The following is a 12,954-nucleotide window of genomic DNA, read 5'->3' on the forward strand; positions in this document are numbered from 1 at the left end:
ATCGTTTACAATTGTTTCAATTGTTCTTTTAAAATCTTGAATTGAATAAATGTTTATAAATAAATTAATTAAGTGGAACAAACCATCTGGGATATGTAGAAAATTAAATGTAATTGAGAATAGTAAATAAACTTTACAATGGGAATTTCAAGTATCCTATCGTAATAAGGGTTTTATTGGTTATTTGTTTTAATAAAATACATAACTATCAACTATGGTTTCTTATTAAAATGGTAGCTTTCAAATAGCCCTTAGGTTATAATTAAAATTGTATTTCCACTTAATTGTACTAATTAAATCATATTTGTTTTTGATTAGATTTTAATTTAAAATTTAATTATTTTTGGAAGTATATATATACAAATTGCTTTTAAATCATATGTGTTCTTGGTTGATCATGCTTATTAGGGTGTCCCGTGAATCAATTTTTAAGAAGAAATTTTCAAAAGGTCCTTGGTATACTACTTGCAATTGAAAATCTTGATCTCAGTGCAATATATTGTATACCAAAGATCATACATAGGTAGCCAATAAAAATGTATTTTCTTATATATTTTTTTATTACGACGCGTAATGAAAGGCTGACAAATATTTACCGCCGTATTCACAAACACGCTTTTATCTTATAAATGGTTTATTAATTAGATTTTGTATGAAAATTTTGTTTTATAAACCCTTTATAACAAAAAAAATGTGTGTGAAAAATGTTGCTTGTGCAAATCTTTATATAGAGGAAATCCATTTTAAATTTAAAAGATTTTTCCCATAGTCACCGTTTTGAAGAAAATTTTGTGTCAAGTAAGAAAATTACTAAATTTTAATATAAGCAAAAAATCAACCCTGATTTTATGTGCCAAAAAACAAGAATTGTGTTGTAAAACTAAAACGCAATTTACAAAATTTAATAACTAAAGAAAGTAAACAATTCGACACTAATTACGCTACTATACTGGAGATGAACACATGTTTGTAACTCACAAAAATATACCGCATTTTTAAGTATAGCAATCGGCTCCGAATCACTTTCTGAATTAACTTCTATGTCTAATAATAGACATTGTGTGTACGATATAGGTCGAATTTTTCAAGATAATTTAATAAAATTAAGCAAATAAACTTTTTTTGTCTCAAGAATACCCCTACAATATACTTAAGTATAAATGATACTGTCAATTTTTTAAATTTCTTAAAATATTTCACTTAAATTATCTCTTCCATTTCTCGTGTTTTATATTCGCCTATGCTGAATCTTATATACACACCATCAATTCGTTTGCAGTAAATGGAATGCTCTTCTATAAACATTAGGTTGATATTACTATGAGATTTTGGCTTGTAATAAACTTACTTACTTCTGTGTATCGAATATCATAGCTATACTCGCATTTTTAAGGCAGTAAAATACGTTAAAGTTAATTTCTGAAGGAGGTCTTATATGGGGTAGGACCAATTATGTACCGGGGTGGTCCACATTTCAATACCAAACAAACCTTACCTATAGGGAATATTTGTGTTAAATTTCAACTCTAGCTTTTTCTTTTCCATTAAACCGACAGACAGACTGACGGACAAATATGACCGTCAGTCTGTCTGTCTGTCGGTCTGGATCCTTCCGATGTGTTACAAACGGAAGGACAAAATCAATATACCCCCATCTTTTTTAATGGTGGGTATAAAAAGGTTTATTGTCTTAAAACTGTCAACTTTTAAAGCTATAGAGATGCCACAGCTTTTAATATTTCAATGAAGAGGCGTAATTTCATACGCTCGTCGACCATTCTTTATATTTGTATCTCAATTTCGGAATAATTTTACTCCTTGTTAACAAAAAAAAGGTGGATTTTCTACTAGAGGACTCATATGTGGGTAACGTTAAATATGAGTCTATCCTTTTTGCATTTTTTACGTCTTCATCAAAGTTATTAACGTAGAATATCATCTAATAAGCGGTTTACACGGGGGCTAAAACAAAGGCCCAAATGAGGCCCAATCATAAAACCATAAAACTTATTTTGTCATTTTTTGCTGACATACTAAAACATTTAATATAATTAAAATCTGAAAAGACCTTATAGGAGTAACGGTTGTATGGGGGCTATACAGAGGGAAAAAGCGGTAAAATGAAACCGATATTGTTATAATCTGTTGTTAATAGTGAGCTTACCACGTTTGTTAACATTTAGACAACTAATTAGATTTCAACGAATTGTTGCAATTCTGACAACATACCTAGTACTTTCGTACGTATGTATATACTTTGACAACGTATGTTATTGAAAATATATAAAAACTATGGTGACAATTCGGCACTAGGCGTGTTTATTTTAAAAAGTTATTTTTCCTCCTGTGTAGGTGAAATAATAGACCGATTTCAACAATTTCCTATAAATCATTCTTGGTTCGAAAGGACCCAAGCACAAACGCATAATACGCTCCCCACTTTAGTAGTGTATGGTATACATACGTATAAATGTGTTTGTTTCTAGTCTCTAGACAGCACCATTTATTCCTAAAGCCGGAAGTCCACACTACGCGTCTTCGTGTCAAAGCATTTCTTTTCATACCTACTTCGCGTTCTGCGCTTCAAGTTATATGTCACGCTTTTTATGCGTAATTTTTTCGTTTTATTTTTAAAAAAATTTGCTTTTTTCTATAGATTTTATTTATTTTTTCTTCATTATACTGATTTTATTTTATTCAAATTGATAAATACGCATTAAATAAAGAATATAATATGTCAAAATCAGCTGACATGTTCGTGCGCCGCTTGTGACGTTTATAAAAGTAGAAAGTAGATCTACTTTAAGCATTATAAGCGTCAAGGCATTCTACGCTTATGTGCTTGTAACTTTCATCATACAAATACATTAATTATACTTCTTTTTAAAGATGCATAGATGCGAGAAAGCGTAGAACGTTCAGCTTAACAATTTATTAGGCTGTTTTTATGTAATCCTTTTTAATTTATACATATAGATAGAGGAACTTTACTCTCCTAGGGAGAACACGTTTCGAACATGATTTTATCGAAAATATGTGTATGAGTTTTTATCGGCACCAAAAAACACCTGTTTCAAAATAATATAATTCTTTTTAATATTTTTCATTGCAACAAATTAAAAATACTTTTTAAATAATATTTGCAGTGAGAGTAAAAATGTTTACACTTTACTAAATCATTACTCTGTATAAAATTCATAAACTAAAATTTGTTTAGATTTGAAATGCATAAACAAAAACACGACTACGTCATAATCTATACTGCAATATGGGAATTTCTATAAACTTTGTACTTTGGGTACTTAAAAAAAGTCGCGATATTTTTCTAAAAAAAAAATAATAAACTTAAAATGACGCTATTGGCAATGTAAATAAAAAGGCTTGACTCAATTCAGATGAAACCAAAAAAAAAAAAAAATAAAAATTATAAAATATAAAATAAATAATACACAACAAAAGATACTACAAATTAATTTGCATACATACATATTTACATATTTGTACAGTGGGTATATTGTTGTTTTCTTTGTTAATGATTCATTGAGAAAAAAAGAAGAATAATTATTTATCATTTTAATTTAAACGCTCTCTCACCTTAAGTAATTACTTAAATTCAATAATCTGGCAATACTTTTGAAGATGACACCAGAATATGGTAAACAAAATAAAAGCAAAGAGAAGAAGTATATGAGAGAACAAAAGAGATTGGTGAGTGTATTTCAATTGTGTATTAAATTAATATGATCAAACATGAATTATGTTTTGGTTGTTTTGTTGTGTAGGGTTAAAAAAGAGCATTGGAATACAATAAAAACGTTTAGCGTAAAATAATACAAAAAAAAAATAATATAAATTAAAAAACTAATTAAATAATAAATTTAAAATAATTTTAAAAAGTATGGACTTTTTAAATGATTACCTAAAATACTAACAGATATTTTTAATTACACATAGGTACTTCCATACAATAACTTTAATTACATTAAATACTATTTTAAACGTCCAACGCTTTCATTGTGTTTTCAAAAGACTATGGCAAAAAAGACAACAACAACAGCATTATATATAATTTTTTTATGAGAAATTTAACGTTTAAACATTTGCAATTTGTTGAACATCAAGTCAGTACGATTTTATAATCTTTAAAGTCAATATCTAAAGTGTCTGTGAGTAGAAATCGCGCGCGTTTTTTAGTCGACAACATTTTGGAAGTGTTTTTTTTATCCCCAATTTCTATGGGTCTGAGAGTTTATCATTTATAGCGTGTGTGTGGGTAAACAAAAAAAAAAAAATACGAAAAGATTAATTAATTGTATATTGCCATTAAAATAAAAGATACAAAAAAATAAGTTCACAAAAAATGTTATTCAATTCAGTGAGAATGAATTATTAATTAATTAATTAATTACAATATCTATTTACGTGTTAATGCTGTGTGCCAGTGTAGTTCTAACAATTTTCACATACCTACCTACCTACATATTTATTTATTTTTATAAATATTAAATTACCAAAATTGATAAAAATCCGTTATTTAGAAAACTTAATTATAAAAATAATTAATTTTGAAAATAAAATTAAATAAATTTGTTTTGTTTATCTTATTTACAGAAATTTGTTAAACGTGCTTTATACTATAAATAAACAATTTTAATTTTAATATTTCTTCAAAATCACACACATTTCAACTCTACACAAGTTTTGAAGGTAAGCAAGAAGTAGTTTATATAATTAAAAAAAAAGAAATATGTTTGAACATTTTAAAATGCATTTTCAAGTACCTTTTTATACCCTACACCACTTAAGTGGAGTTTGTGCTGAAGTTTGTAACTTAAAGAAAACCCACAAGTGTATCATTCCAACTAGTATTATTTTCTGAATGTAAGTCCGTCTGTCCACCAGGCACATACCCACAAGCCGACCTAGAATCATTTTCTGAGTGTAAATCCGTCCGTCTGGCTGGCTTTCTTCAGCTTGTGCGCTAGATACAGGTCTTAATTTTCAAGATTTTAAAAAAAAATGCATATACGCTTTTTGGTCTAAGGACGAAGCCTACTAAAAATGGTTAAAATCAGTCCATTATTTCACCTAGCCCTCATACAACAGAACCCTCTGAACCTTGTTTGTGCGCAAGGTACTGGTCTCCGAATTCATCCTCTACGCACCCACATATCCACAATCGACATAGAATAATTTTCTGAGTGTAAGTCCGTCCATCTGGCTGGCTGTCTATGTAAAGCTTGTTCGCAAGGCACAGATCTCAAATTTCAAGATATATTTAATTGATAAAATTTTACATATATGCTTTTTGGTCTAAGGAAAATAGTTAAAATCAGTCCATTATTTCACCTAGCCCTTATACAACACAACCTTTTGAAGAGAGTTTGTATCTCGATAGAAAGTGGCACACAAAGGGAAAAAAGCAATATACAAGTCTAGTTACAAATTGACACCAAAGTGTTTATAATTTTTCATTAACATCCGTTGTTAAAGTAAATACAAACGTACGACAGCACACATTCCTCGTCAAAGCTCACTATTGAAAAACAATCCGTAGTTTTCGACAACAAGTGTTGTCGTATATGTATATAATTTGACAACGGATGTTAATGAAAAATTATAAACACTTTGTTGTCCTTTTCAGAAAGATACTTGAATGTCCAGGGCAGACCGATCAATATAAGATATTGATCACTTTCTAAAGTTAACTAGAGTTTAATCGAAAATTAATCCTTGGCTGCTTAAAAGGTCAATTTTTATATGACACATGTGTTGGGTACATAAGATACTATATTGCCGAATATAAATCTTTGTAAATTTGAATTTTTTGAAGTTGTAAAATTAATTACTTTTTTGAAGTACCTTGTATTCAATGGAGTATTGATTTTTTTAAGAAAACTTGTGTATGTTTTAGTCATGGGATTTACTATGGCTATCTGTAGTTTTTACTTTTAGTTCGTGTATATACATACATTTTCATGTAAATTTCAGTTTAACAGTTTGCTTTTTAAAACATTACTTTAGTGCTTTATTGATCTCAAACACATTTTGTTAAATGTGTCATATATGGAGATTAAATTTTGTAAATCAATTCGGGTTCATATAAAACTTATTCAATTAAAAGTTACACTGAAGAACTTTCGAATGCATATAAGGATGGACGGACATTTCTTTAGATTTTATAGTGTTATAAAATACATTCTAAAGTCTTTCTTTCATACTAAATTTTTCTCGGAATTATGCTCTTAATGGAAGTTGATCGTTGGTCATAAAATCGAACATTAAAATAAAAATTTTTGTGACTATAGTCAATAATCTCAAAGTTTTTAATTTTTAAACTATTAGACACCAAAAAAAATTAATTAAAAAGTCAATTACAATTACTTGTAATTGAGCATTAATTTTTTTTAATTACAATTGATAGATGCGGTGGTTTTGAACGTGACATCACATTTTAATCATGTCTGATTTTCCCACGATGTCTCACTGATATTAAATAATGCAATAAAATCATCAAGAAATATCCCCTTCAAAACTACCTCAAGAAAATTCCCCTTCTTAAGACTTACGAAAAACATATAATGATAATAAGTTCATTCTGAAATAAATTTGCGTATATGTATATCACTTTTTAAAGATTGCCTCTTCTTAATTATAATATTAATATCAATGTGTGGAGCACTACGTCTTAGTTGCACTTTTAGTTTTTTCTTTAAGAACGTAAATACTTATTGACCCTAATTCTAGGAAATTCTTTTATTTTTGCTACACATTCTCTTTCGTAAACTGATGACAAAAAAAGAAAATAAAGAAAAAATTATATTTAAAGAAATGATTATTCAATATGGTTTTATATCCCTAATGCCTTTTTATCCTTTTCTAAATTCATCGAATTTGTCAATCATTAATATATAGTTTCTCCCAAATTTTTTTGACCTTTGAATTAAGATTTCATAAGTTTTTTTTTTCAAACAAACCTTTTTTTGTTTGTCTTAATTAAAATAATTTATATTTTCCATTTAAATCAAGTGAATTGTTAGTTTGGTTGTATTTTAAATTAAGAATATTTTCATATAATTTTAAGTGTGTTAAGTTTTATTAAATTTATTGCAAACTTTTTTGTCCATATGTTTTGGTCGCAGACAGTGGGACAAAGGTAAAAATATGAAAAAAATTATAAAATAAATGTTTTAAAAAATTAATTAAAAGAAAAGTTGTGTAAAATTTTCTATGTCTAAAGAAAATTTGCAGGAAATTTAAAATTTTATAAAAAATGTTCGATATTTTTGATATTTTATAAAATTTTTTTGAAACTGTATTCTATAGAAAATTCTAAAAAAGAATTTGGTTAGTTAGTAATTAGCAGGGAAACCGAAAACATGATCTAAAAAAAGTGTTTTAAACGCTTTAAATATGCCGTACAAGATTTTTTATAATTGATTCACTCACAGTTTGAAGAACTAGTTTAATAGAATTCCGTTTTACGTTCAGATAACCAATAAATAACATGAAACCATTTGGACCCCAAAAAACATATTTCAAACGACAAAGTTTGACACATTTCTACCAATTGTATTCATAGCTTCTAAACTGACATTTTAATCGGTTTTGCCATAAATTCCAATAATTAGTTTTTTAAAGTATAAAAATGGATTGGTCTCATGAAATCAAAAGTAATAGGTTTTATGTCTGATTGAAAAATGTAATGCTTTATTGAACAAAAAACTATAACATTGGTTTTCGTGAGAGTAATGTATTTTTTGCAGTTTTTAAGTTCTACAAACGATTTTTTTTCAAAATTGTAAAATAGGCTGAAAATTAAAAATAAAAAAAAAAATAAATTTTATTTTTTTTAAATAAAGTTTTGAAAATGTACAAAAACGAAAACATCAAAATATTCACTAAAAGAGTAAAATATGCTCTAAAAACTCGAAAATATGCCTTAAATATGCTAAAAAAGTTAAATCATGCAAAATTATGCTTTTATGGGTAAAATATGCAAAAATATGCTCTAACAAATCGATGCCAAAATTCTTAAAAACGTTTAAAAAATTCTCTGATTTATAAAATATTTATGAATTAAAAAAAATATATTCCATTTTTAGAATCATTTCCTTAAACAATCGATTTAATGGAAATTGTCACAAAAAATTTCAATTACAATCTGTAACCTGACCACTGTTATTATTTCGTTTTCTTTTCATGATTTTCATTAATTGTTATTTCGTTTATATTTTCTTTCGACAAAGTGAATTTGGCACATGTCTGGCAGTATGTGCGAAAGAGTCTTCCAATATAATAATAAAAAAACGTTGAAGAAAAAAAAAATAACACAGTCAGCGCAAAAAGAATTCGTCATCATTTTTGGGTGTTTTCAGTCAAACACAGACAATTTTTATGAAGACAAATATAAATATATGAATGTATGTATGTACAGACATATATAAAATATTTATATATTTTATTCATTTTTTTCTGTACATTATAAATATATTATACATTAAATACATATGTATCTATACATAACTTCTCTTCCTACATTTGTAGTATTTTGTTAAATTTTTTTTCTCACATACGTTTTTATTGTCTTCAATATCAGTATTATTTAATAGTTAAACAACATAATTTTATTAACCCATTTCTGAACAGTGGGGGGATTTTAGAGGATTGTATCTAAATATATGAAGTTATTTTTATAATTGATAGGAACTGAAAGCCCAAATAATTTACATCTTAGAAATACAGGGGGTAGTATACAGTAATCATTGTAGTAAGTTTTTGCTTTTATGATCTTTTAAGGGTTAAATATTGCAAATTGGGTGGTGTGGTATATTAACATTTTAATGTCTAGTCTTTTTGCTAAAAAAAATTTAATTAAAATGCTTTTGTGATTGTTTTCTAGTCGTATTATTGCCTTGCTGTTGATAAATTTTTCTTCTAAGTATTTGATTTAAAAAAAATAAAGTTCTGTTTCATTTCAAATTTTTTCTACTTTTTGAAACACATTCTCATATTATGTTTAATTATTGTATTAACAAGTCAAAACAAGTTTATAATTTTTGTTCTTGTATTTATTACCATTATAAAATTATTAAATTTATAACGCTGTTTTCAAACATTAATTAAACGAGATAAATTGTACTCTGGTTTTTGTGAAGTGACGTTATTTATTTTTACTTTCAACATTAATTAATTTTGATTTTATGAATATTAATAATGTTCATTTTTATAGCTACTGTTAACACATGTTAGAGACTTGTGAACAAAAAAAGAATAGAAAAAGTTATATGATATTTATTTATTTACAAGGTCCTATGCTCAACAGTTGCAAGAAAGATTGTTAAATTTAATTATGATATATGGTTTCTCTTTAAATATTTTAAAGAAAAAATTATTTAAACAATTTTTTGTGGGTGCGGTAAAATTTTGTTTTTTTAGTTCCATTCATTTGATGCCCCATCAGAGAACTTAAAATTCTGTTTTTAAAACAAAGTTATTTTTAAACATTATAGTTAATTTCAAGGGTTTCTCAACAGAGGTTTTAACACATATTGTATTTATAGAAGTCTATAGTCTAGTCTATAGTCTAGTCTATAGTCTAGTCTATAGTCTAGTCTATAGTATAGTCTATAGTCTAGTCTATAGTCTAGTCTATAGTCTAGTCTACAGTCTAGTCTATAGTCTAGTCTATAGTCTATTCTATAGTCTAGTCTATAGTCTAGTCTATAGTCTAGTCTATAGTCTAGTCTATAGTCTAGTCTATAGTCTAGTCTATAGTCTAGTCTATAGTCTAGTCTATAGTCTAGTCTATAGTCTAGTCTATAGTCTAGTCTATAGTCTAGTCTATAGTCTAGTCTATAGTCTAGTCTATAGTCTAGTCTATAGTCTAGTCTATAGTCTAGTCTATAGTCTAGTCTATAGTCTAGTCTATAGTCTAGTCTATAGTCTAGTCTATAGTCTAGTCTATAGTCTAGTCTATAGTCTAGTCTATAGTCTAGTCTATAGTCTAGTCTATAGTCTAGTCTATAGTCTAGTCTATAGTCTAGTCTATAGTCTAGTCTATAGTCTAGTCTATAGTCTAGTCTATAGTCTAGTCTATAGTCTAGTCTATAGTCTAGTCTATAGTCTAGTCTATAGTCTAGTCTATAGTCTAGTCTATAGTCTAGTCTATAGTCTAGTCTATAGTCTAGTCTATAGTCTAGTCTATAGTCTAGTCTATAGTCTAGTCTATAGTCTAGTCTATAGTCTAGTCTATAGTCTAGTCTATAGTCTAGTCTATAGTCTAGTCTATAGTCTAGTCTATAGTCTAGTCTATAGTCTAGTCTATAGTCTAGTCTATAGTCTAGTCTATAGTCTAGTCTATAGTCTAGTCTATAGTCTAGTCTATAGTATAGTCTATAGTATAGTCTATAGTCAGGTCTATAGTATAGTCTATAGTCTAGTCTATAGTCTAGTCTATAGTCTAGTCTATAGTCTAGTCTATAGTCTAGTCTATAGTCTAGTCTATAGTCTAGTCTATAGTCTAGTCTATAGTCTAGTCTATAGTCTAGTCTATAGTCTAGTCTATAGTCTAGTCAATAGTCTAGTCTATAGTCTAGTCAATAGTCTAGTCTATAGTCTAGTCAATAGTCTAGTCTATAGTCTAGTCTATAGTCTAGTCTATAGTTTAGTCTATAGTCTAGTCTATAGTCTAGTCTATAGTCTAGTCTATAGTCTAGTCTATAGCTAGTCTATAGTCTAGTCTATAGTTAAGTCTATAATGTAGTCTATAGTCTAGTCATTTTCATTAAAATCGTATAAAATACCTTGATACATAGAAATCGATTATCAATTATTGTACGAATGTTAACATCATAACGTCTAGAATATTTTGCTAAAATGTATTTCTAAGAAATGTCCTTAAATAAATATAAGCAACAACAAGGAAGCTGAGTATATGTATGTATGTGAACAACATGTGTATAATTATATTAAGGATATGAAGCAATAAAAGAAATTCAAGAGGTAATGGGTGTAATTTTTGTTAATAATGAAATACAATTGTATACAATTTGATTATTTCCGTGTTTTTATATTTTAAAATTTCCCTTTTCTTTGCAATATGAAATGTGTTAAAAAAAATAAATAAATGTTCTTTATTTCGAAGGAAATATTTTTATAATTGAGCAATTTTCCATTTGTATGATTTAACTTAATGTACAAAAGATTTTTATATGGTTTTGTGTATAAACAAACATATACTTACATATATGTATATTGGAAATGTCATTAATAAGAAACATAAAAAAAAAAATTAAATTTGTATTACGATTTCTATGGCAAAGTTTAAACAAAATTATTCTTTTTATACGTACATATATTTATTTATTCTAGTTATTTGTGTGTTTTCCTTTTTTAATTAAAAATAATATTAATTTTTCACTGTTTTTGACAGTGTTTGTCGTGGTTTATTATAAAATCTGTCATTCACTTTGACACTCTTCAATATAAATTATTTTTATTACTGCCTCTAAATACACAACAGATTACAATGACTATAACTATTACGACTACTATGGGTTTCAATCAACTACTGTGACTAAACAAACCTATCCAACCATATGGAATGTGTTAAATTAATGATGTTCATACATATGTACATACAACAACAAAATTAAAAATTCAAAAATTAAATGCAAAAAAAAACAAAACATGTTTTAAGAGAAACTCATTTATCAAAATTTGTCAGCGTTTGTTAACATTTTGAAAAATTAATATTTTTATATGAAACTGTCCTCAAAGTTTTTCTAGCCTTTAAAAAAAATAATAATAATAAAATATAGTTTACTATCCCAAAAACTTAAAAGTTATAACTTTTATAAGAAAATTTAGACCTTTAAATAAATATTTAAAATTTATTGATAATATTGCAAAATATTTAAGCAATTTATTGATAAAAAACTAAAATTTCTTAATGAGGCTTTATATAAGTCAAATTGGGCCGATCCTCGGTAAATTTGGGAAAAGAATATATTTTTAAATAACAGTTAGTTTTGTTGAGTTTCATTGCGATACAAATGGTTACAAGTCAATTCTAGACGTTTAAGACATTTTTTGAAGGGGGGTTTGTATGGGGGCTAGGGTCAAATAAGGGCCGATCCTTACTAAAATCTGCAGTGTCATTTATACTTATGTAAAACTTATTTATGCCAATTTTTAGAGAGATAACAGAATATTTGATGTAATTATGGCATAAAAAGTTCAAATCGGAAGGTACGGTTGTATAAGGGCTAGGTGAAATAATGGACCGATTTCAATAGGCTCATCAAATTATCTCGAAAATTGCGGCCTGTACCTTGCGCACAAGGTTTGCATGGACAGCCAGCCAGACAGACGGACGGACATGTCTTAATCGACTCAGAAAATGATTCTGAATCGATCGGTATACTTTAAGGTGGGTATTGGACCAATATTTTTGTATGTTGCAAACATCAACACAAACGTATAATACCCTCCCCACTATAGTGGTGTAGGGTATAAAAAGTTATCTTAGATGTAAATAACTTTATGCTGTCAAGCTCTAGGCATAAAAAAATCTTTCCGATTAAGTTGAATTTGTCCAAAACTCTATTCATATATGTATGTACATACCTTCAATAGTGTAAAACTTTCTGCCGACCTGAGTTTTTATACCCTTCATATAATATATATAAGTTTGTCATTCCGTTTGTAATTTCTACAATATAATTATCCGACCCTATAAAGTATATATATTCCGAGTCCTTATAGATAGCGGAGTCGATTAAGCTATGTCCGTCTGTCTGTGTGTTTGTTAAAATCAGTTTTTAGAGGTCCCCAGATATCGGCGAGATCCGAATCTTAAATAATTCAGTTAGACATGCTTTCGAGAAGATCGCTATTTAAAATCAGCAAAATCGGTCTATAAATAACGGAGATATGAGCAAAAATCCGAGA

At 27.5% G+C, this 12,954-nt stretch overlaps 2 protein-coding genes across 10 annotated transcripts in view; one reads left to right on the plus strand and one right to left on the minus strand.

Moving 5' to 3' along the window:
• The window catches only part of LOC111690703 (glutamate receptor ionotropic, kainate 2), a 105,827-nt gene that overhangs the window by 46,233 nt on the left and 46,640 nt on the right, over positions 1-12,954 (plus strand). For 8 of the 9 annotated variants that reach the window (XR_006940548.1, XR_006940545.1, XR_006940544.1 and 5 more), the window contains exon 14: positions 4,612-4,707. The gene's annotated coding sequence lies outside the window, so the exon portion shown is untranslated. Of the gene's footprint in view, positions 1-3,600; positions 3,709-4,611; positions 4,708-12,954 lie in introns of all 9 variants that reach the window. The other variant, XR_006940552.1, reaches the window with a different exon arrangement.
• The window catches only part of LOC111690583, an 82,398-nt gene that overhangs the window by 11,476 nt on the left and 57,968 nt on the right, over positions 1-12,954 (minus strand). The window lies entirely within an intron of this gene.

This window comes from Lucilia cuprina, chromosome 4, assembly GCF_022045245.1.
Source record: "Lucilia cuprina isolate Lc7/37 chromosome 4, ASM2204524v1, whole genome shotgun sequence".
Classification (NCBI taxonomy): domain Eukaryota; kingdom Metazoa; phylum Arthropoda; class Insecta; order Diptera; family Calliphoridae; genus Lucilia; species Lucilia cuprina.